General features: G+C 36.5%; 2 pseudogenes across 1 annotated transcript in view; one reads left to right on the top strand and one right to left on the bottom strand.

Annotated features, from left to right (window-relative positions):
* Positions 1–561: 561 nt before the first annotated feature.
* Positions 562–695, bottom strand: LOC145298038 (U2 spliceosomal RNA; annotated as a pseudogene).
* Positions 696–5,187: 4,492 nt separating this feature from the next.
* Positions 5,188–26,080, top strand: part of LOC145297718 (casein kinase I pseudogene) — a 95,676-nt pseudogene continuing 74,783 nt past the window's right edge. Inside the window, exon 1 of the transcript XR_013870313.1 lies at positions 5,188–5,301. The product of XR_013870313.1 is annotated as a casein kinase I pseudogene (transcript). The remainder of the gene's footprint in view (positions 5,302–26,080) is intronic.

The raw sequence follows: 26,080 nt of genomic DNA, 5'->3' as shown, positions 1-26,080 counted from the left end.
ATAGATTGGAGTTTAGTCGAGCACTTGCCATGAAAAGAGACAGGCTCGCAACATCTCTTCTGTGAGAAAGAGGCTGCAGGGAAGAGAAAAGGGCATCAAATCAAAAAGGTTTCAAAGGTAGTTTTGAACTCTATCAAAGCTGGATATGGCACACCGAGCAGCTCCTGCCCAGATGTGGCAACAGTATTCCATTTTAGGACGTACTTGGCTCTTATACATTTATATTTATTTCTTCTATTTTTGTTTTTCACCACTTTTTGTTCTTTGTTTATAGTAAAAAAAAAATATTAACTTATTTTGGTTTACCTACTTATTCGTGACGCATTTGCGTTATGTTGCAATATTATGGCCCTTTTAATGGGGTAAATATTTATTTTATTTGACAAAAATACAAATAAAAATCCAATTCGGAAGCTTAACTCGTTATTCTAAGGGAGGTAACTCTATTTTACTAACAATTGTAAGAATTTTTTTCCTTTCAACTACTTCATTTAATGTACCTATTTACTATGCCTCCCCACGGGACAGAGTTAGACACCAGGGTCGTTTTTTAACGTGGAGAAAAGGTACAAAAATAAAAATTGTCTCAATCGTGAAGGATTTCTCCTCCACTGAAAGAGAACGAGAAATGGAAGTGCAGCATCTGAAGAACAGATACTACACTTTGATCTTGGCCAAAAGGCCAAAGATAACATTAATAACAAAAATATCTCTCTCTCTCTATATATATATATATATATATATATATATATAAGCGAAAATGTGTGTATGTATGTATGTTCGCTTTTTTGTGTATGTCTTCAAAAGGCTTTTTTCTGGCGGATTCTCGAGGCTGTCGCTCATTTTTAAACTTTTTTATATCATGTCTAAATGATAATATCTACGACTTAACAAGGGGTTGTCGCCTCTCTATTTAATTTGCCCAACTTTGAAACGTTAAATATTCGACATTTTCAGATCGGCACTTATTGGTTTCATTTTTCCGTATAAAAAAAGCGAAACTCTAGAAAGCGACGTAACGTTTGGTCAATGTCGTCTTCGTCATATAAGACGGTTCAAGACAAGACACTCTTGCTAATAAACGGGGAGCTGGTTTTCCCCAAAGTTAGGTAAAAGCAAACAAACCTGGTTAACTGCTAAATAGCTATTGCTTACGATCGCCGCATGTGCATTAAGCTTTTTCGTATAAAAAAAAAGAAGCCAACAGACTCGCGGTAAATAAACCACTATCCCGCACTCAAAGTTCACATCATTAACTCGTCAAAAACGGGTACCTGCCAGGTCGCACGTTTTTTTGTTTTTTTTTCACACTTTACTATTTTCCAACTGCATGTCAAGGCTTCATTTTTTTTTTAAAAACAACCAACGATTTTTCTTTTTATTTACCCAAAAACACACACACCTACAAACACCCGAGCAATGCCAGGTACTCCCCGCTAGTATATATATAAACCTGACGATATTGTAATTTTAGTATTTTTTTTACTTTGTTAAATGACGAATTTACAAGTTTTCAGGTAAAAATGAATATCGCATTTAAATTTGGGTCAGACGAATTTAGTTAAAAATGGCAAAAGTGAATAACTAGGTAAAAATGGCACTTTGACAATAGAAATTAGGATCATTCCAAAAATTTGAACCATTGGAGAAGTACAGGTTAAGCTCTCATTCCTCTAGGTTAAAATAGGGCGAAGCCCCCTTCCCTTCTCCTAAAAGAAATTAAATAAATATTTTTACAGGCCTTTACCCCGGTAGGGGTGGGGGTTTGGCTTTCTTTTTTAAAATAAGGGCTAATCAAGATCAATAATGCTTTCTACTAGTTTGAGCATCCTTTTGAGCCAGTGTGAAAAGTATTTGTGGAGTAATATAACACTTAACTGCTTGTATATCCACTTTCTTTCATTATAAGTTATATCCCTAGCCAAGTTAGGAGTCACTAGGATTGATATTTATTATTTTGTTTTTTTTATGTTCTTTGTTTTTGCCCAGAAAACTTGTAATTTTTACCAGCTATTAAGCGACCCCTTTCATCAATATTGAACCCAAAACTATGTAGTTCAATTCAAAGGGATTTTTCTCACTAGAAAATGATTTTTTAAAATAATAATTATTAGTTCCCACTATTCTGCATAAGTAGTCAGAGCTCTAATTTGTTGCAGGGCCGAATGTCGGTAGCAATCAACCCTACAATTAAAAGACAACACAGGCAAGAAGAAAATGAAAAATGACAATGGCAAAGAAGAGATGGCAAACGCAGTAGATACCGTCGGGAACAAATTTAAATCTGTTCAGGTTTATTTTCCGAAAACAAACTGAATGGTGGTAGGAGGTCTCAGGCTGAGGGTTGGAGTCCAGCTGGTGTTTGAACTGGCATAGCTAAGAGGTCGTCGCTAGTGACTACAGGTAACGCGCTGACTTGAGATGCTGGGCTGCTGGAAATTGAGCAAATCGACAGTAAGCAGTCGCGGCTGCTGCGACTGGGTTCGGTCATTATCGGGGAGGTAGTCTGAACCGTTCTGTGTGGACATGACTGCTGCTGCTGCTGAGTTGGGTTGGGCTGCTGACGAATCCAATCTCGCCATGTAGTGATCTAGCCGTGACTGACTGCTAGTTGAAAAAACTACTGTATTTATACTCGTACAGAGGACATAGTGTTAGGCACCAAGGTTTGCAGCGCTGGTCGTCGTTTTTGTTTTTGATTTGTGCTTGTTTTTGTGTCTTTAAAGTACTGTAGGGAATCATCTGTTCAAGGTTTATATTCATGTGTCATATCAAATTGAAGCTGGGAAAGTTGTGAATATTATTCTAGCGGGAATTGTACTATTCAGAGTTCCACAGGATAATTATTCACATCAAAATATTTGTCAAAAGGGCCGTTGGCTGTGATTTTTACATTTTGAATTGGGATCCTTTTTTGGGTGAGTGGTTTCTTTTGGTGGAAACCATGACAAATAATAACTAATTTTCTTTCACAACAAAAAAGTTATAATTCCAAATTGGGGAAAAACATAAACAAACAAAAGCAAAACAAAAGCAATGATTATTTTATAAATATCGGTAAACCAGAAGAGTACCTGATTCCAAGTTAGCAGCAAATGGTGTTTGATCAGATTCAATCCCTGATATCAAACTTTATCAGTAATATAACTTCTGGCGAGATTATCAATTTCCCTATCCCAAGTTTATTTATTTATTAAATTGTTAGGTGAAAGTACAGAATAATTAAGAACATCCTCTCTCTTCAGGTTTTGCAGATTATTTAGGAAGCCATCCTTAACTTAGAGGCTCAATAATAGTTTAAAAATAAAACAAAATATTGGAAGAAACCCACCTAATAAACGTAAGTATAACATTTATTGGGTGAGTTTCTACCAGTAATTTGTTTTATTTTTATTTTTAAGTCATTATCGAGACTCCAAAGATATAAGCGTATCATGTCGACCATTTTTTTCTTGTTTTCACATAATGCTCGACACTTGTAATTTGTAAACCAATTTTGTTAAGTAAAAATCTTTTTGGTGCAAGAAAATTAAAAGCAGTGGCCACCAGTGATTAAATCATTGAATTAAGTTCCCATTTTCAAGATTTCATAAAATAAATTGAATTAAGATAAATATGGAAGCGATAAAATTTTATATAGGCTTTATTTCAGATTATTATATATAACAATTTATTATAAAATAATTATTAAACATAATAATTTTTCTTATCGGTGCTTCTACAGAATTTGAACTTAACCAAATCAACTTTTTCCAAACTCAGGTTAAAGGAGTTAGTGCTATTTTAAATTAGGGGAATAGGGCTCAGTTCGCATTTCTTGAACGGTCCTAATTTTTTATTGCCTAAGTGCCATTTTTACCTAGTTATTCACGTTTTGCCATTTTTAGCAGTGCCATTTTTACTGAGCACTAGGTCAGAGAAGTAGTAGTTTTCTGAATATTAAGACCTTAATCCATCACTTTTTTAATGGGGCCATTTTTTTTTTTTTTTCAACTGAATATGCGTATGCGTTTTACAAATATCCCCTTTCTCCCCATGTTAAGAATCGCGCACGCCACTGACATTTAAATAATACACTGGAAAAATGTCTTACTATCCAGAAAACTATTTGTCTGTCCCAAATTTGAATGTGATATTTGTTTTCAACATATCCGGAAACCTAGAATCGTCATTTTAAAAGTGGAAAGAAAGTAAAAGTTTACCGTAATTTTTCCTGAACAAACGTTCGAATAATTGTAAGAAAGAAATAATTTTTAACTACTTTAGTAATATAGAGTTACTTCCCTTAGAACATTAAGTTAGGATTCCGAGTCAGTACCGAGTGTGGTATTAGCCCTTGGCGAGCTATGTCGGCTTCCTCCAAAGGGGGAAGCTTACAGGAAATATTAAATTCAACCGCATTATATCTCGAACATGATATGCCTTGCAGCGAATGCAGCAGCGCCTCCTCGCCTCGCCTCGCCTCGCCTCACCCATCTAGGACTGGCCAGGCTCCGCGTTGCTTAACTTCAGTGATCTAACGAGAACTAGTGTTATTATCGCGATTATGCCCTATTCCGGAATTACGGAACTTAAAATGTATATAACCACTAATTAAATCTTACATTCTTTTTTTTAACACAAATACGTGACAACTATTTCCTTTAAGATAATTTATGTCGCCAATGGTAACATTTACCAATTAGTATTACCAATATTACGACACTCCACCCCCTTAGAATTGCCACAAGGCCAAAGTGTTCGGCAAGCTCGTAGTGATAGTTTTCGCTGAGCTAGGCCGATTCACAATCAAACGACTGTTTAGCAAAAAGTGGTGTCCTTTCTTTTGCCCTCGATAATTTCTTTTGCTCAACAGCGACATCAGATGGTAAAGTAAAGCAGAAAGGATCAGAAGATCAGAATTTTTAAAGGGAGATAATTCATGCAGTTTTTCTTGCATAATTTATCTCCCTTCGATAAATTAGAAGTGCCTCTCTCTCTCTCACACACACATACACACCAAAAGTAGATTCGACGTTTTTAATCCGTTTCCGATCCGAAAAAATTTGACAGAAAAGAATAGAAAAAAAGAGATTCTACTTTTTTAGGTAGTTACGTAGAACAGAATAAAAAAAAATATAATTTGAAAAAAAAAAAAAATATTCGTTTCATTTTGTAGCTGACAGCTCCGCAGAAAAATCTTATAAACAACGGGTGACTGAATTTTAAAATAACCGGTGTTAAAGATAGATAGAGCCACAGTTAAAGTCAAGATTATCTGCTGTTTTTGACTTCCGGTTTCTGCGGAGCGGATCTAAAGCGGTATAAAATCTTTATTATAAATTTATTTTTTTATTTCAAATATTTGGCACCTCTGCATTACACGGATGGCGCGATTGTTAGGGTGCAAGAACTCCAATTTCTTTTTGGTCAAATAACACGGGAAATAAATAACGGGTCAAAAGGGTTTGTATTACACACAGATTCGAAAAAGTTGTCAAAAAACAAATATATAACAAATAAATGTTATCAAAGGCAAGATAAATTACTTTTCTACCAAACTGGATATAATTTTCGTGTTTTTATTCAATTCAACATGTTTATTCAGCTCGAAAAGCGGGGTTGTATTACTCAACACGAATTTAGGAAAACTCGTCCCGGGAAAACTCGTCTCCGGAAAACTCGTCCCCTTTCGCTAGGTAGGAAAACTGGTCCCTTATTGAATAAATGTCGATTGAAAACACATTTTATGATCGTTCTTGAAGGAGATATTGTTTTTTAAAATAGACTATAACCTCCATAATATTTAAAAAAAAATTTTTTACTTGTTTAATGTTCTTTTTTTTTTTTTTTAATAAAATCGATTTTCTAAGTGTTCGTTTTCTACCTAACTGGTTAAGTTCTTAGTGGTTTCACTTATTTTAAAGCGGTTATTATGTTCATAAACGAGACCGCTTTTTTATTTAAAAAGAATTTATGGGTTTGTATTACTGTACACATAGATTCGAAAAAGTTCTCAAAAAACAAATATATAACAAATAAATGTTATCAAAGGCAAGATAAATTACTTTTCTACCAAACTGGATATAATTTTCGTGTTTTTATTCAATTTAACATGTTTATTCAGCTCAAAAAGCATACAGTGTTTACCGATGTATTGGAAAATTTAAAATGGCGGCCGACTCTCTCTTTAACACGGTAAGTTCGGAAAAAGGTGTAATAAATAATAAACTAGACAAAATACTGTTAGAAATTCGCTCAATATATGTTACCATGACATAAGTTGACATATATTCGGTGGTTTTTTAATAGTATTTTGTCTAGTTTATTATTTATAACACCTTTTCCCAAACTTACCGTGTTAAAGAGAGAGTCGGCCGCCATTTTGAATTTTCCAATACATCGGTAAACACTGTATGCTTTTTGAGCTGAATAAACATGTTAAATTGAATAAAAACACGAAAATTATATCCAGTTTGGTAGAAAAGTAATTTATCTTGCCTTTGATAACATTTATTTGTTATATATTTGTTTTTTGACAACTTTTTCGAATCTATGTGTACAGTAATACAAACCCCAAAACAAAAAAGTAACGAAAAATCGAATCGGCGATTTCGCTCCCTGTTTTTTAATTTTTTGTTTTTGTTTTTAATTATTGTTTTTATGACTCCAAAAAACATCGTTAAAATAAGAACAACAAAAAAATTTGTAATTAACTTTGTATGAACATAATAAACGCTTTAATATAAGTGAAACCACTAAGAACTTAGCCAGTTAGGTAGAAAACGGACACTTAGAAAATCGATTTTATTTAAAAAAACAAAACAAAAAAACATTAAACAAGTAAAAATATTTTAAAAAAATATTAGGGGGTGGGGCTTGGGCTATAGTCTATTTTAAAAAATAATATCTCCTTCAAGAACGATCATAAAATGTGTTTTCAATCGATATTTATTCAATAAGGGACCAGTTTTCCTACCTAGCGAAAGGGGACCAGTTTTCCTGAGACGAGTTTTCCGGAGACGAGTTTTCCGGGCACCACTCAACACATAGATGTTTTTTTTTCTTTTTCCGAACACAAAAATATTTGAAAACCAAAACATTCATTGTACAAAAATGCATCAATATATAATTGTAAAAACATTTATTGAAAAGTTTGCGTAAGAAAATATAATTTGGGTTTGTATTACTGTACACATAGATTCGAAAAAGTTGTCAAAAAACAAATATATAACAAATAAATGCTATCAAAGGCAGGATAAGTTACTTTTCTACCTAACTGGATAATTTTCTAGTATTTTTATTTACTGTAACCTGTTTATTCAGCTCGAAAAAACATAGTGCTTACCGATGTATTGGGAAATTAAAAATGGCGCCCGACTCTCTCTTTAACACGGTAAGTTTGGGGAAAAATTTAAAAAAAAACTACACAAAATACTGTTAGAAACTCGCTCAATACATGTTACCGTGACATAGGCGGACATATATTCAGTGAGTTTATTAACAGTATTTTGTGTAGTTTTTTTTTTTATGTATATAGTAATACAAACCCTATAATTTTAATAAAACACATTGTGAATTGAAGCAGCATTGGATGCTTTCCCCGAAAACCAAATCAGCATGAAATTTGAGTAGGACTGGCATTAAAGCCAAATGCAATAGTACTGTACCTATTTACTATGCCTCCCCAAGGGACAGAGTTAGACACCAGGGTCGTTTTTTAACGTGGAGAAAAGGTACAAAAATAAAAATTGTCTTAGTCGTGAAGGATTTCTCCTCCACCGAAAGAGAACAAGAAATAGAAGTGCAGCATCTGAAGAACAGATACTACACTTTGATCTTGTCCCGAAGGCCAAAGTCTGCAATATTACTGTATCTGAAAGTATACATTTTATTGTCCACCTTAAGAAAAAAACAAAATCTATTCTTATCTTGAATAGATTTCAGATGAATCTGTAGAAAGGCTTTACAGAAATCGCCCAAAAGAACATAATTGTTTTTCTGAAGGCTAGTAATAGGTCCAATAGTTGAGCTGTTAAATTGATACCAGAGTAAGCGGTGTCATTGATTGAAGTACCCCTCCCCCGACGTTTTAATGAACAGTTGAAGACAGGGCGGATCTTCGTTGTTACCGCCCAGACCTTCCTTAATAACAGGTCTGTGGGGGATCCAAATGTAATTCTCATATGTTTCGGGTGGAACCAAGAAGGATTCAATTATTCCGCAGTCTTCATATTCTCTGAAAACTTGCAGATAGTCACCATACAGACCCTTATTATTTAAGGATTCTGCCATCCTCGGCATTATTCGCAAAAAGGCCACATAATAAGATTCTACTTGAAAAACTTTCTCAGAGTCCCACGGCAGATCAATATAATATTTTCCGTCTCTGAGGACGATAGATTCTTTAAATTTATTTATCTTTTCTTCATCACAGGAAAACAACTTATTGTTCTCATCAATTCCAATGGAATCTAGGGTTATAATCAGGATTCGGTTCTGGGGTTCGGGAGGGAGTGAGTCACTCTCTCGACAACAGCACGTTTCTGCCCTCTTCTTTTCCAATCAACCACACCTGGCCTCTTGCCACCAATGTTACACCGCACAATCTGAACGTCAGCAATACAAAATTCTTTTCAAGAGAAGATGTTCGCGACTCTTTTCTCTCTGCTGCCCCAGGGAATTTTTCCCTGCTTTTATATCCTCCTATCTAGAAAAAAAAGGAAGAGATAGGAAAAAAAAATAGCTTCTTCCATCATTCTCTGCCTTCCCAAGATGCCCTTTGCGTATACAAATGCGCTGGCCATCCTTTCCTTCTTCTTTCCCAAAGAGCGATGCAGATACGCCCAGTACGTTTCTTTATTTTTTTTTTCTTTTCTAACCATATACCCCACACGCCCCCCCCCTGATCTTTGAGATCAATAAGACACTTCATAATCCTTCATCCAAGCAGGCCTCCTCCTCTCACGTTGAGGCCTCTGGGGGATAACTTCTTGGGGGTTGACATTTTCCGGTTCACTACAGACATTCTCGTCCAGTTGTAAAGAACCACAATGTGCGGCTAAGTCGAATTGGGGTGCATCGTTAGCTTCTTGGTGGATATCGACTTCCTCCTCTTCACTGCCATCACTGCGCACCGGCAGGGTTACACAACGCAGGTCTAGGATATGCAAGGGAATGCCATTCACGATTACGTTGTTCTTTGACTGCGTTCCCGTTACAACCCCCCCCCCCATTCCCCAGCGAGTGGTACATTTTGCATTGGGGGGGGCTTTACCCACACCTTCTCGTCCATTTTAATGGTAGCTTCTTCACCCTCAATTCCTACCGTTTTGTTGCACGGATGCCGCCACTTATATGCAAAGATGGCTCTATGAGGCACAGTTGTCTCATCTTGTCTGATTTTCAGTGAGATGTTGTACCAAAACACCGCCTCCATGGGTGAAATCTTGCTTTTTTCCGCAGCAGCCTTGATGGTGCGATGATTCCTCTTCACTATCCCATTGCCACTCAGCCGATACGCTGTCCTAAAAAATTGCCTTACTCCCCACCTATCACACACCTCTTTAAAGGCTTCTGATCGGAAAGCGGGGCCATTGTCCATTAACAGTTCCTCAACCGGCCCTCTTTCCAAAAATATTTCTTCAATGACCCCTCCGATCGCCCATGCAGCTTCTGCTCTGATCTCTCTCCATATGGCAAACTTTCCCGGTCCACAGTCGACCATCGACAGATACAGCTTATGGCGATAATGGGTCACATCAATGGCCAATCGCTTCCAGTCCTCTGCAATGTGTAACTCTCCTGCTTCATGTCTGGATGGTCCGAGGTATATCGATTGGCACTCCTGACTGTGCTCCACTACCTCCCTGACCTCCTTCTCGGTGGTTTCCGGGTAAACCTCTCTTGCCAGGAATAACGTCCGTTCTCGACCAAAGTGGTGCATTTCATGTAACTTTTTAAATTCCTCTCCTGCACAGCATACTGAAGAAACCTCCTTTCTCTCTTGCAGCCAGGCCTTCTTTACCCGTGTCATCAAATCCGCCTTGTTTTTTCTGATGAGATCAGCACTACAGATACCTTCAACTGGAATTCCGCTATCAAATCTGCAAGTGCTCCAAGCCTGCGCTTGATCAGCATTTCTGCAGAACCTCTGGTCCTAACTCTCTTATCGCCAGTCACTGTTGATCTGATCCATGAAACTACCATTGCCGAATCGGATTTGATTTCAATCGTTTTCAATCCCCACTTCAGAGCCAGATTGATTCCTTTCATAGCGGCCTCCAGTTCAGCTACGTTGATATGGGAATAGTCGTTTTTCTTCCTTAACCACGCCGCATCTTCCACAGTTACGTCTCCCATCTCTAATACGACGCCCAATGCCAGACTGCTGGCATCACACCAAATCACCCCCGTGTCTCCGCCGCTGACGTACCATTCCCCCTTTACTGGGTCTTTTTTCATCACTCTTGCGATGATTTCTTGTAGCATGTTTGTGACCTCCTTCGTCACACGGCCCTCCCAGCCATCAGTTCCCGTTTGTCGTTTAATAAAGCTGCACGCTATCTTGAGCCAGCCGGCAATTGGATAGTGTCCCACCAGTCTCCCGCAGACTGAGAAGAGTTCTCGTTTTGTCAGGTCGGTTCCGATTTCGGGTATTGCATTCCCTCGTCTAAAGACAAGACTTCCTTTGCCATCTCGGCATAGTTTCAACCCCAACGCCGCTCCTCCATCCAGGGACTCCGCCGGTTTTGCAGTCAACCCATACCTGGCGACATGGCCTCTCACTTTCTCTGCTGTCACCTCTGCTTCCTTCATGAGAATGTTGTCAATGTATGAACTAGTGGCCTTGTCCACTGTACAGTCTTTACTCAGCACTGTCTTCAGCACGGCAGTCATAATAACCTCGTCAGGCAATACAACTTCCCCTTGTGCCGGACCAATTGATGTTTCCAGAGTTTTTCATCTACATGGATCTGGAGATAAGCCGACTTCAGGTCAACAATCTTAGTGGCCTGCTTCATTCTCCTCCACTTCCTCATCACCTCTTCGCATACATCAATCCCCTTTCCAGTGTGGCAGGCTACGTATCTGTTTAATTCTCTGAAATCCAGTACCAGTCTAACTTTATTCTTTGTGGGTTGCACAACCACCAGTAATGGTAGCACTCCTTTTTCTTCCCTTGTCCACGGTTTCAGAATTCTCCACTTCTTCCTCGAATCCTTTTCTTATTTCTCCTCGCAGTGTTTTCTCGTAGCAGCTTACTTTGTTTCGTAGTTCCTGAAGCCCGGAGATCCATTTCTATTCCACCGTCCACCTCTCACCATCAAACCTCGCCAGAAAATCCTCGTCCTTGATGCAGCAAGCCTCTGGTTTTTGTGTTCTGATATTTCTATCACCTTCCACTCCTGCCATTCCTACTGCCCTGAGGCGTCCAAAAGTTACTTGGCCCCCTCTCAACGTAGCGCCTCCCAGTTGGTTGATCGCACTTACACCTAAAACCACATCAACATCACCAACCAGACGATCCAACACCAGGGCTCGTAGTCAATGGCTCCCCTTCAGTCGTTTCCCTGGTCCCGTGCAGCAACGCAATAGTGGCTAATGTGCCCCACTCGTCCACATTGGTAGCAGATGACCCCTGGTCTCGGCTCTTTGCAGTTCTTGAGCAGGTGAGGACCCTGGCACCGGAAGCACTTGATGGCAGGCCTCCCCTCCTGGCGCCTCGCTGCCTGTCTCTCGTCATTCAAGTAGGGCCTCATGCACTTATTTCCACTCACAGCTGCAGCCACGATTGGGCCCTTGACATTCTTGACTAGGACTCTGACGTGGACCAAGAGATCGTCCACTTCCATTGTATTGATTTCAGTGATTCTCTGCATGTTCGCGGAGATTTCTTCTGGGAAACCATTCACTAGGTATAGCTTTACCGTCATCTTAACCAGCCAATCCTGCCAGTCTCCTGATCTCTGCAGCAAAGATGTCAACAGACTCACTTGTCCACCTCAAACTTGCAAGCTTGCCAAGTGCTTCAAATGGACTCTCGGCAAAAGCCAATTTCAGTCTTTGCTCCACTGAGGCAAGGTCTTCCTTATCTTTATCGCGCATCTGCTGGTAAATAGTGAGGGCTTCCCCTTCTAAGTAGAGCTGCAGCAGGGTGACCATGTCTTCGATTTTTTGCAATCTTGTCACCATCTTTAATTTTTCCAGCCATTTAATTAGGTCACTCTCCCCAGTGAAGGGTCTCAACATCTGAGTTGAGAGTCTCCAGTCAGCCATGTTAACCTGCTTGACTAGCCGAAATAGCTTCTAGGATTATAATCAGTATTCGGTTCTGGGGTTCGGGAAGGAGTGAGTCACTCTCTCGACAACAGCACGTTTCTGCCCTCTTCTTTTCCAATCGACTACACCTGACCTCTCGCCAATAATGTCACACCGCACAATCCAAACGTCAGCAATACAAAATTCTTTTCAAGAGAAGATGTTCACGACTCTTTTCTCTCTGCTGCCCCAGGGAATTTTCCCCTGTTTTTATATCCTCCTGTCTAGAAAAAAAAGGAAGAGACAGGAAAAAAAAATAGCTTCTTCCATCATGCTCTGCCTTCCCAAGATGCCCTTCACGTATACAAATGTGCTGGCCATCCTTTCCTTCTTCTTTCCCAAAGAGCGATGCAGATACGCCCGGTACGTTTCTTTTTTTTTTTTTTTTTTTCTTCTTTTCTAACCGTATACCCCACAGAGAGAAAAACCTCTCAATACCATGCTCTACGGAAGATTCATTAAAGAACAGTTCAAGTGCATCCTCATAAGTAACAGTAGGATTCAGCACGATATCAATCAAATAAGAATTGCATGTAGGGAGAGCATTTAGCACCTTATCAAAGGTCGGTAACTCTTCCTTAACATTTGAATTGAAATTCTAAAATTTGGATCCTTCACCAAAGGGAATTACGTACTTGGAAATCTTCCACACAGTACCTACCAAACATTTGATTAAACGGCGGTTATTTATCTGTTGAATTAGATCCAGACCTATTATTCCATGAATAGCAGAGCCATTCAATTCCATGTATCCTGGACAAAGACGAAAACCCTCATTAGTCAATTTTGACATGATTTCATCGAACCTGTCCACGTGAAAATTCAGCTTCAGGTCATTAGCAAATAAAACAGAAAATAGAAAGAGTCTTTGAAAACCCAGTTTAAGGGAGACTTCAAGTTCCTGAAGTTTCAAAGAATTAGACCCAATAAGAGTGTTTACTGGCATCTCCACTGTATGTGAAAAGAATGGCCTCTGACTTCTTGTATCTAACAGGAAGTAGAAGTAGACAAGATGGCCCTTTACTGCTATATTGGACCTTGGTTTCGAAGAAGAAGCCAACGTTTTAGGCGGGATATTTTTCTGTCTTGTTGTGTCTAGTGGTGCCGCCATTAAAATTTCCAAAATGTCGAAACTATGTCACATTATAGAAGAAAGAGAAGGGAAATATTCATTTGTCCTGCTCATAATTTCTCTATATACATTGTTTGGGAATTTCTCGAACAAGATATGAGCTATCATAGCCCCAGATGTTGAATTATCCAAAAGGAAGCTCATACCAAATGACTTATCTATTTTGCATAAGTCTAGTTTGACACATTCAAGGAAGACCTTGAGGTCCTTAAATAGTGTAATATGTTCTGACTGAGGAATAATTTCCTCGAAAATTTGATTTTTAATTAAAAAAGGATTAACGAATCTGTCTTTTAAACATGCCAATGCCTGATCGTAATTATCAGGAGTTATGTCTAAGTTGGAAACAAGGTCGAATGCCTTGCCCATTAATTTTGAATTTAATAAAAGTAGCTTGTCTGCTTTCCCCATGTTGGTTGAACATAACTCAAACCTCCTGAGGAAGCTACGAAATTTAAATTTATCCGATGAGGGGGACTCACTAAATTTAGGACAGTCCAATTCCATTCTGATCGGTTAAATAGCAGTAGATTGTTTTAAACCAGATTCTTCTAGACTAGGCTTCATCGCGAATAATTTTAATCTCACATCAGAAGTAAACTACGTAGAATCTCGACATATTTTTAATCTTTCTTCACATCAACTGGTCAAACAAACCATCTAACTCAGTTAACCATTTATTAACACCTAAAGAGCTTGATTCGAGAGAGGCCAGTCAAGTAGCATTTTCAATCAACCAGTCTAATGTGCTGGTAATACGAAATTTCTTCGCTTCCGTTCGGGAGACCAGGTCCTTTGAAGCAATTATTAGTGGCTTGAAGCAGAAAGAACAATAACAAGTGGAAAAACTTCCCAAAATAGACCAAGGCTTAATAAAGCCAGGGAAATATTATATCTGAACAGTGAATGCTAATTGTTGTGAATAACCCTAACCCTTTTGAACTAAGAAGAAAAGAAAAAATTAAAAAAATGGCGAAGAAAAAAACCCAAAAACAACGACCATTCTAATTAACGATCCAAGGATAATAATTCTTATGCCTTTAATAAGAATAGAATTTTTTTAAAAAACTGTTTACGTGATTATAATTGTAGAATTTCTCAAAAGATGCCAAAAGATATTAGTGACGTACAGAAAGCTTTTTCAGGGTAGGTGCTCAAGTGAAAAAAAAAAACCGGTGTCTCGATGGGGCACAGGCCTATAATACATTCCTCCGAAAAGAGCACTTTTAAAACATGAGTAAAAGAGGCAGGTTCTATGCATCCCCCACCTCCTCTGCACATCCCTGCTAAATACGGGTATTAATGCTGGAAAACTGATACGGGGACATAGTTTTGAAAGGCGGTTTATCATAATTTTTCGTAGGTTTTTGATTACCTTTTTTTTTTATTATTACGTTTTTCACCCCAAACAAGGCACGTTGCCACTTTGATGTAGAGGGCTACTATCAGGGACATAAGCTACAGGGTACTATGTGGGGAATTGGGCAGCAAGATGTCGGTTCACGTTACACTTGAACTTCTGCATGTCAGTACAGTTGGGGAAGCAGGGACCCGGAAGGGAATTCCAAAGTCCAGCGGTTCTGGGGAAGAAACTACTGGAGTAGAAGGCTCTTTTATATCTAGGGATCTCTACTGTTAAGGGGGTGGGATTTAGCTGCTTGTCGGGTTTGTCAGGGGTATTTACGTCAAGGGGGTACAAGTGCTTGCAGTTCGTCAGAGGCTGAAGCTTAGATGACAGTTCAGGACCTATCAGATTGGCGACTCTCTTTTGAACCTTGTCTAGAAGCAAGAGACTACTAGCAGATGCACCAGCCCAAATATGACAACAATACTCCATACATGGGCGAATGGTGACCTTATAGAGGTACAGGATACTTTTGGGCGTTAGGAGCTTTTTAGCACGGTAGAGAGAACCTACCTTCTTCGCAGCGGTCCTGGCAATACTTTCAATGTAATTATTCCAACTCATGTTTCCTGTGAACGTTAGGCCGAGGAGTTTAAAGGATGTACTTTCAGTAAAGTCATTGGCCATTGTTATTGGTGGTAGAGAAGGCTTCTTGTAATTATTGAAGGAAACAAGTTTAGTCTTAGCAGCATTGAATGGGACCATCCATTTTTGTCTCCATTCCACTACAGACCGGGGGTCATCCTCTAGTGTTTCTGCCATTTCTTTAGATATGAGTTCATTTGTTTTCCTGTCATGTCTGTTATAGAGTGTAGTGTCATCAGCATATATACCCATCTCACAGACAATTTTGTCAGAGAGGTCATTTATGAATATTAGGAATAATAGAGGTCCAAGGATAGACCCTTGAGGCACTCCCGCATTTATATCATATTGTTTAGATGTACGATCGTCGAGGGCAACCTGGACTTTTCTTTTATCTAAGAAGGATTTAATTATTTTGATTGTATTTGAAATATTAAAGCCTAAAGTTAATTTCCAAAAGAAAAAAATGTTAGTACACGTGAAAAAAAAGTTATAATGAAAAATGTTTTCACACCGACATTTGGAAACTGACAAATTCAGCTAAATTTTGAAGTTAAATAAATTCATTATAAAAATCCTTTGAAAGATAAATATTAGTTTTCTGTGACTATTTCGAAGATAAATAGTAAAGTCCTAAGATATTGAATTAATTAAAAAAAAACAAAAAAAAACTCGTTTTTACAAAAAAAAAAATAGCTTAATTAGTCCCCAATACCGAGAGATTCTGACTGCATAATCAAAACAAATGAAAATTCATCTAGCATAAGTTCTATGGAAGCCCAAAATGTCAGAATGTAAGAAAGCTATCTGAAAATGAAGGTATCTGAAAATGAAATCGACTGGGTTTCTTCCCCCTCCCCTCAAATGTGCATCCGTACATTCCTATCGTGAACGTGTATATAATTTTTACCATTTTTAAAAATTTAATTAGTTTTCTGTGTTCCTGCTTTTATATTTTTTCAATTTTTTATTATTACTATTTTTCAAGATTATATAAAAATTATGTTACACTGAAGATTACACATTCATTCAGGCAAAGAAAATATTAGAATCTTACATATAAAAATTACGCTAAAAATGTAATCTAAAAAAAAAGAGGAAATATTTTTGCAATTATAATTTATTTTGGGTGAAAATATTGAATAAACTTATTTATAACTCAATGATAATATAGATAATTTTGAGAAATTTATTTTTCTTTGAGTTATATCGGTTTCATTACTTTAGAGGCTTTTTTCATAATGTTCCTAAAAAAATTTTTTATTGCTACAATTTACGATGCTTTATTTTCATATAAAAAAAGCAAAATAAATTCATTCATTTTTTTTTTTTACTGCTGAAAACCATGACTATAGTAAAGGTGTTTTTTTTTTTGTTTAAACAAAATAATACATTTCCACAAAGATTCAAATAAAAATAATGGGTTTATTATATTCCGTGATCATTATTTGATAAATAAAATCTGATTAAAATTAGTTAATTTCCTGATGTTTGGTGAATTTTTAAGTGAAGGAAGGGATCAAAATGTTTATACATTTGGAGCATCGACTATTATTTTGCACCTACATGGTAAGTTTGGAAAAGTGAGTTAAAAATAAAAAACTATACAAAATACTGTTAGAAAATCGCTAAATATATGTTACTGTGACATAGGCTGACATATATTCGGTGGGTTTTTAACAGTATTTTGCATAGTTTTTTTTTTAACTCATTTTCCCAAACTTACCATGTTCAACAGAGAGTCCGGCGCCATTTTAAATTTTAAATAAATGCAACACATCGGTAAACACTATGTTTTTCAAACTGAATAAACACGTTACATTGAATAAAAACACTAAAAAATTCTCCAGTTAGTTAGAAAAGTAACTTATCTCGCCTTTGATAACATCTATTTGTTATATATTTGTTTTTTTGGACAACTTTTTCGAATCTATGTGTATAGTAATACAAACCCAACTAATATTTATTTTTCAAAAGGATTTTTACAATGAATTTATTTAACTTCAAAATTTAGCTGAATTTGTCAGCTTCCGAATGTTGCTATGAAAACATTTTTCATTATAACTATTTTTTCATGTGTACAAATATGTTTTTTTTCCTTTTGAAAATTAACTTTAGGCTTTAATCTTTCAAATTCAATCAAAAAGTAGTTAGAAACCTATAAAAAAAAGTTATAATAAACCAGCTTTCAAAACTATGTCCCTCTATCTTTTCTCCGTCATTATTGCCTGTACCTATTAAGTACAAATTGCATAAAAAGGGGGTCTTTAGTTGAGAGAGCATTCTAGAAGTAATTCTATCAAATTAAACAACAAAGTTAAATTCATCGTCCAAACGATAGTAATAAATCAAAACGGGGAAAATATTCCTTGTCCCTTTTTAAAATAATGATACAAAATCAGTCTAATTTGATATGTAAAACCCTGAAAGCTAAGAAATATGCAAAAAGGGTCTTTAAAAATGTTCTTTTTCTTTGAAAGGTGCTCTCTCAATCTTCTAGAACCTTCTGATTCTAATGTATATTTTTCTTTTAAAATAAAAAATGTCCTTATGAGAAGGGAATTTCGGTTGAATTGTTTTCCAAGATGGTATCTTTCCGCATAAGGGTTTAAACAGGCATGCCGCTTCTAACAGCTGAAAGATTGGCCCCAAACTGTAACAAATGGCAAAATTTTGTTTTCATGTGATGAAGCTGTATGGAGTACTAGCAGGCCGTCTGACATTGCCTGTAAAATATACATAAATATTATATTTTGATTCATGCTAATTTTTTATTTATTACTAGCAGGCCACCCGGCATTGCCCCATTGTAAAATATGATTATTATACTTTAATTCATACAGAAAATGAGATGTACATGCAAGTATTATGTTTTTTTTTTTTAAAGTTCACTTCTTATAAGTAAAAAAAATAAAAAGAAAAAAAAGAAACGGAAAGAAACTGAGACATGTGCATGCGAGTATTATGTTTTTTTCTAAACATTTCACTTCTTGTAAGTAAAAAAAAAAATACTCAAACTGAGATCAAATCCAAAGCCTAAAGACAGTGAGTCAAGTACAATAACCATTACACCAGCTTGCCACAATCTTTAAAAAGTGTTTTCAAACCTACTTATTCTTAACATAAGGAATCTGTATTGTGAATGATTTATGCATGCGCATTCATGAAACAGTTAGCAAATAGATAAAAATCTGATGACCCTCCCCCCATGTAACAATTTTTCAATTTTGACCCCTTCTCTCCGGATGAAAACTGATTAAAAAGTTGTCCACATGTCTGAATACCCTATATACCAAATTTCAAGTCTGTAGATCAAAAATTTGTTGATTATATACAGTTAAAGCCGAAATTATTGACACCCTTTCTTTTTTTTTGCATTTTTTGGAGAAAAAAAAACATTTTTTCACTAATTATTTTTATTAAAGTGTTGATGAACATTTATATCGACCATCTACAAATCTCCTGAAACACTTTTAGTTTATTATAAAATATTCAAAATAAATATTATTAATGATAACAAAAAACAGACGAATTCAAATTTATTGGCACCAATGAATTTTATCATAGAATTCACAATATTTTATGCAAAATAATACTTGTTTATTATGATTTGGGTATTGCATCATCTTCTAGAATGTTCCAAAGCCTTCTATAAATAACGTGCATTACTCAATCCTTCACTTTATCAATAACACCAGACTACAAAGCTGGCTAAAATTAAGGAACACAGTTTCGATGTTAGACAGAAAATAGTGTTATGTACACATGAAAGGTAGTGGATACAGATCCATTTATAAGCGTTTTGAAGTTCCTGTGTCAACAGTGAGAAACATTATCAAGAAGTATGGTGTTTTCAATACGATTCAAAACTTGACGGGTCGAGGCCATAAAAACCTTTCTCTCAGAACTGTATGGCAAGTCATTCGAGAAGTGGAAAAGGACCCGAAAACTACTGGTAAGAAAGTAGTCCAACAATTGAGCGATCAAGGTATTGAAATTTCTGTTTCGACATAGAGGAGGACACTGAAGTCACACGGGATTCAGGGGTACCGACCAACGAAGACTCCTTTCCTCAAAACGTGTTAAAGCCCGCTTAGAGTTTGCACGGGAGTTTATTGACAAGGATTCAACTTTTTTGGGTTCAGTTTTATGGTCAGATGAGACTAAAATTGAACTTTTTGGCAGCAAAGATGTGTCGTTTGTGTGGCAGAAGAAAGGAGAAGCCTTCAACCCAAAGAATACAATCCCTACGGTGAAGTATGGTGAAGGAAACCGTATGTTTTGGGGTTGTTTTTCGGCCAATGGCACTGGAAAACTTGTCACTGTGGATGGTGTCATGAGGCAAGATCAATACATTAAAATATTGACTGAAAATCTAAAACCTGCAGAAGCTCTTAGTCTTGGAACCAACGGTCTTCCAACAGGACAATGATCCAAAACATACGGCGAAATTGGTGAAGAAATGGATTTTAGATAATGAAATAAACATCCTGAAGTGGCCAAGTCAAAGTCCGGACTTGAATCCAATGGAAAACTTGTGGGCTGTGGTGAAGGCGAACGTGAAAAGAAGGAAGTCAAGGAACCTGAGGGAATTAGAAGATATCGCCAAGGAAGAATGGTTTAATATTCCTGTTGATGTGTGTAGGAATTTAGTAATGTCGTATAGAAAACGTCTGGAAGCTGTTATTAAAAACAAAGGCTTTGCATTCGTCTGTTTTTTGTTATCATTAATAATATTTATTTTGAATATTTTATAATAAACTAAAAGTGTTTCAGGAGATTTGTAGATGGTCGATACAAATGTTCATCAACACTTTAATAAAAATAATTAGTGAAAAAATGTTTTTTCTCCAAAAAACGTAAAAATTGAAAAGATGCCAATAATTTTGGCTTTAACTGCAGGTTAAAAATTGTCCTCACGCACACACACACACACACACACACACACACACATTCTCACTTTTAAAGATCCTATTTACAATACCTCCCCATGGGACAGAGTTAGACACCAGGGTCGTTTTTTAAAATGTAGAAAAGGAACAAAAATGAAAAATTGTCAGCATTGCTTCTCCACCAAGAGAGAACAAGAAATTGAAGTGTAGCATCTGAAGAACAGGTACTACACTTTAAGATATTAAATCCTTTATTCAATGTAAGTTCAAAATGAACAAAAACTTAACCACAAGGCCAACTCAAAAGGGGGAAAAATGGGAGGTCGTTGGTCATCCTTGTCACTCCAAAACTAAACAAAATTTTCTCTTAGCTAGTATCTTCTTTCACCATAATATTGCATTCACCCTTTCGTATTGGGGGGACATCCTATTTAGAACCTAATTGTTTAAAACATTTTTTATTGGCGTGTAACACTTTGATCCTGGCCCAAAGGCCAAAAGTAAGTTAAAAACGTATCGTTTCTGCACGCCTAGGGAATTGTCTTCCATTTTCCTGCTTTCTAGCTGACTACAATATGGTTGTCTTCAAGTCTAACGTAAACAAGTTTTTGATGAGCTGTTCCATATAAGTTATTTCCATTACTAACGAGTACTATATTGTCCAACTGACTACTGTACACTCTTTAACCCTTATCCTCGAGTGGCCTCTTGGCCTTGATAAGTAGTGATGCCTGTGTAAAAAAAAAAAAAAAAAAAAAAAACTTTGACTTTTGTTGATAAAGCAGCAGCAGCCAGCAGTTACAGTAGCTCTGGCCTTCAAACAAGCATGCAGATCCACATATTGTTGCCACTATCATTCATCCATTATGAAGTCATTCTGTTTTGATCACTAACATTCATCCATTATAATGTCACACTGCTTTTGGCAACTACCATTCATTTTTTATGATGTCATCCATTTTCAAGTGCATACCAGTTGAAATTATATTCTCAACATACTTTTGAGTATGGGATGACCTTTTTTTTTCTTCTTTTTTTTTTTGGGGGGGGGGGGGTAAACTGGATTACTTAAGGGGATAGCTCATCAAGAATTTGTTCATGTTGGATGGACTTGAAGACAACTATATTGTAGTCAGTTGGAAAGCAGGAAAACAGAACAGAGTTCCACAGGCATGCAGTTCTAAGAAAGAAGCTTTGTTCATGAAATCTATGTTTAGGTTTAGGTACAGATAAAGAGTGGGGGAAATTATTGATAGTGGTTTCAGCTAGATGAGTGTTTTTTGTGAAAGTCAGGCTTGTGGGGGACTATAGATTGGAGGTGGTCCTAGAAGTCCCACTTCCCAGACCTTGACTCTCAGCTTTCAGATGGAGTAAGTTTATTGCTTACTTTCTTAGGCACACCCACTGGGGAATGCCTACGGGGCTGTCAGAGTGACCCTCCGTTAAGGCAAAATATAATTATCTAAGAATTGATTGTTGGCCTCTTTTTTTTTTTTTTTTTTTTTATTAACTTGGATTTCAATCTGGAAATATTATGCAACTCGTGTCAAAAAGGAGGGACTTTAAAATGATGTCTCATCAGCTTACTAATATCCACGGCAACTACCATTCAGCCTTCATAACATCATCTATTTTAAAGTAAACATACACACACATACACACACATAAATATGCACAAAAGGAAAAAAAAATCGACAATACAAAATATATACTAGTGCATATATAGATCTAACCATCAGTTTGATAAGGAAATAACATCAATAGAAGTAAGGGATATGCATGCTCTTTATACCTAGGTATTTCGAAGCCTAATTCTATTCATCAGAAGAATCTTGAAAGAATTTAAAGAATCTTCAAATTCTTTTTTAATCCTCTCTCTCTCTCTCTCTCTCATATATATATATATATAGAGACTTATATGTAATTATACTGAGTTCATGAAATTCAGTAAATTTTCATATACCAAGGAGTTTTAAGCCAAAAATGGTTGGCTTAAAGAGTAAGCTACAAAATTATCAAATTTTATAATTGAGCATTAATATACTGTGTAAGCCAAAACAAGACTTCAAAACAAGGTGTTGGTGGCAACAAAAAGTGTATTTCAATTTACGTTACAATTGTTTCCATGTCCAGTTCGACAATTTCAAGCATTATGTCGTTTGAAAATTTTCAGAACCAGCATTTCTTCAGACTTTATGAATAAGCATACTTTTGGCAATGGAGTATTTTTTGAAGAGAAGGAAGGAAGGGGAATCCCTAGCTAGAAAGGCATGCGAGAAACATATATATATATATTTCTTCATGTCCACAGAATTTTAATGGTATACAAGTGTATATCCTCAATTAAAAATGGCAACAAAAAATTTATTATGCTTCCCCAGTATTTTAATTAATATTCATATGAAATAGCATATCAATCGGTGAAATTAATGGAAAAATAAACAAACGTCTCAAACTAGAAAGTTAAAATAAAATAAATATTCTATGACTTTTAGCATGAACACTGACATAGCATAATCGTCTAAGAATCGATTATTGGCCTCTTTTTTTTTTTTTTTTTTTTGATTAACTTGGATTTCAATCTAAAGCAAAATTTATTTTGTTGATTTTATTTTTCTTTGATGGCTTTAAACATTCTTGATTCATTTTTTTTTTTTTTTTTTTTTTAGTTTTCAATAATCCGAAAATATTATGTAACTCGTGTCAAAAAAGAGAGAAATAAAATGATGCCTCATCAGTGTTCCCACTAATATATGAATATCAGTGCGAACATTGGCAAAGCATAATTCCCACTAATGTTGGATTATGCCGGGGTGACACCGGGTTACCTTGCTGCGAATATATGACACTAATATCTACAGCAACTACCATTCAGCCTTCATGACGTCATCTATTTTAAAATTAATCTATTATATTAAATCACAGTTGTTCTCTCGTTTTATTTTTTCAGTTTCTTTATCGTTTCATTTTAGCTCGGGATGCAGCATCCTATTGAATGCAAGACATTCACCTGTTATATCATGTATTCCAGCCGAGAAATCTTTTTAAGATTCCTGACTTTCCTCACCTTCTGTCCCATCTTCCTGCAGTTTGGAAGTAAATAAGTATACATATATTCCTGCTAAATAGGTGTCATCAGCATCAGATCAAACCCACAACTACATTGTAGTCAACAGAATATGAACTATATTAAATAAAATTTAGTTTCATGCGAATGGGTGGAAAAATGGGATGGAATATTTTTGGGAAAATTCAGTAACCTCCGATTTTTGCAAAATTTTAACAGTAGGTAATAGACATCAACTAAGAAATATTCCTCAAATTTCAGTTTCTTTAAAGTTTTTTAAAGGATTATTATTAAATAGACATTGAGTTCATGGCTTAATGGTTATAGAGTCGTTAAAACCATTAGTTCCTTCCAGTTCATAAATGATTAAAACTGTCTGTTAGTTCTAATATACAGAATTTACAGATTGTTATTTGTTTACTTTGTCCCATTATGGCAAATCAACCCCTTTTTGATTTTACAACTGTTCTTACATGAGAAAAGGGGTTCTACAGCATGTGGACCGATGTCATTTCAGCTGCTCATGAAACATTATATGCTCATACCAAAATGTTTCATTGCTGTAAGAAATTGTGCAACGTATGTAATGAAGTGCAACAGATGTTTAACAGGCTTTCTAGTACAGACGAGATCTAGGATCAAACCAAATCAAACTGGTTGACTCTGGCTTAAAATTAGAACAACCCTAACAAGGATGAATGTTCAGTGCATAATGATGTGTCAGTGACATATGGACCCATATCCCTCCTCTACCCCTAAGATATATATAAATGCATATGGTGCATTTTTAGTCAGTCAGTTAGTTCAGTTTGAGTTAGAATTCAGTTTGAGTTTAGAGTCGACAGTTTGAATCCAAGAGACACAGATCTGTTATTCTGAGAGACTTCTCATGGAAGCGGTGGGAGGTAGCAAAGTATGGCAGATGAATCAATAGAGAAATTTCCATCCTCCTTCTAAGGATAAGCAGAGAACATGGACGTGATTTTGACGTGAAATGAATAAAATTCCAATTGTTCAGAGAAATAAGACTTGACTTGTTGTTATGAGTTTTTGTTCCAGGGGAGCTAACACGGTCGAGATGCAGAGACCAGATATAAAGGTACATTCTGTTTCACTCTTATAAACCTTTCAGAAGGGCTGATACGCTGTAAATATGAACATTGACCTAATATAAGTAGACACCTCTTCCCCCCTTCCACAACAGAACAAATACCTTTGTCTCTAATGGCTGTGTATCCTCAATTTTCTTTTGTCTACCCTGCCATTCCTCGCTTTCTGCAAACTGAAACTTTTGCAACACAGTTAATAATAGACGTATGTTTCTTGTGCTTCTTTGGATTTAGAAAGTTTATTTCTGCATTCATTGGGTCGGAAGGGAATAAACCCTGACAAAAATCTAGTTTGGAGTCTCGATAGGTAGATGGTGAAGTACTGCACCTTTCTGGCAACTCCTGCAGCTGCGCTGGCTCCGACCGTATTGACTTGCCTTTCCGTTGAACTTTTTTTGCAACGCGGAGAGGGAGACTCTGGTAACTGGGCAAACCTACGTCTCTTTATCACCCGCTCAAGCCTGCATCCAAAGAGGTAAACTCCAGCTTCGAATTGTAGATCCACAGCAGATGCTGCAGTGCACCAGACTAGATGCAGAACGCCATTGTCTCATTAGACAGAAGGTTGCCATCTTTAATGGGTCGGAAATGCATCGCTAACTTCTTGCTGATCCCTTATCTTGAGAGAGGAATGTCTTGAGTTTCTGCTACATTTCAACTGCAGTGTACGTTTCTTTGTTGCATACACGAGGACTGACTGTCCATCCTGTATCCAGAAACAGACTGCTGCTTTTCCTTTCAAGTCTATTTCCCTGAATGTGATTGTGAATCTCATCACAAACTTTCCAACTCATGTTCTCATTAATTGAATCCAGCACAGATGTTCATACCCGTTTACCCCTCTGACGTGACCTTTTTTCCTGTCACTCAGCTGCGTTGTGTTTAGCAAAAGATTTTTGAACTCAAATAACTTCCAACTAAAACAATGGAATCCCATGACTCAAATCTATCTATATGTACTAGCAAAGACTGTTGGTCTGCTATCATAAGGATCCATTATATAATACTAGCCTGGGTGGCCGGCGTTGCCCGGGGTGTTTGTAAGTGTGTGTTGAGAAAATAAATAAATAAAAGAATAAAAAGCTGTAAGAGGCAGGCAGGCTCGAACCCGCGACACAAAGGCAGAAAAGAAAGGGGAGGTGTGTGTAAGGGTGTTGGTTGAGCAACAAAAAAAAAAAAAAGGAAAATTGCGAGCACAAAAAAATATAAAGTGGTAGTAGGCAGGTAAGCTCAAAGCCGTATCGCGAAGGAGGGAACGAATGTGAAAAATAAAAATGTGATGTCTTTCGCCAAACCAGAAGTGACGTAGGTTTAAATTAAGGCTAGTCAATCGAAAAGAGAGGATGACTTTCGAAAATATCGGCGATACAAACGACCCATCCCTGTTTTAATATTTATCTTAGTTGACCCACTAAAAGTAATGTTATTTTCATATATGTTTAAATTGATCAATCAAAATAACATTACTTTTATTGGTTCAACTAAGGTAGATATTAAAACATTATATTTGGTTGATCAATTCAAGCAGATGTGAAAATAACATTGCTTATATTGGGTCAACTAAGGTAGATATTAAAACATTACATTTGG

The sequence above is a fragment of the Euprymna scolopes genome, chromosome 18 (assembly GCF_053919585.1).
Source record: "Euprymna scolopes isolate OS-2025 chromosome 18, ASM5391958v1, whole genome shotgun sequence".
NCBI lineage: Eukaryota > Metazoa > Mollusca > Cephalopoda > Sepiida > Sepiolidae > Euprymna > Euprymna scolopes.
This window is presented reverse-complemented; position numbering and strand designations above follow the sequence as displayed.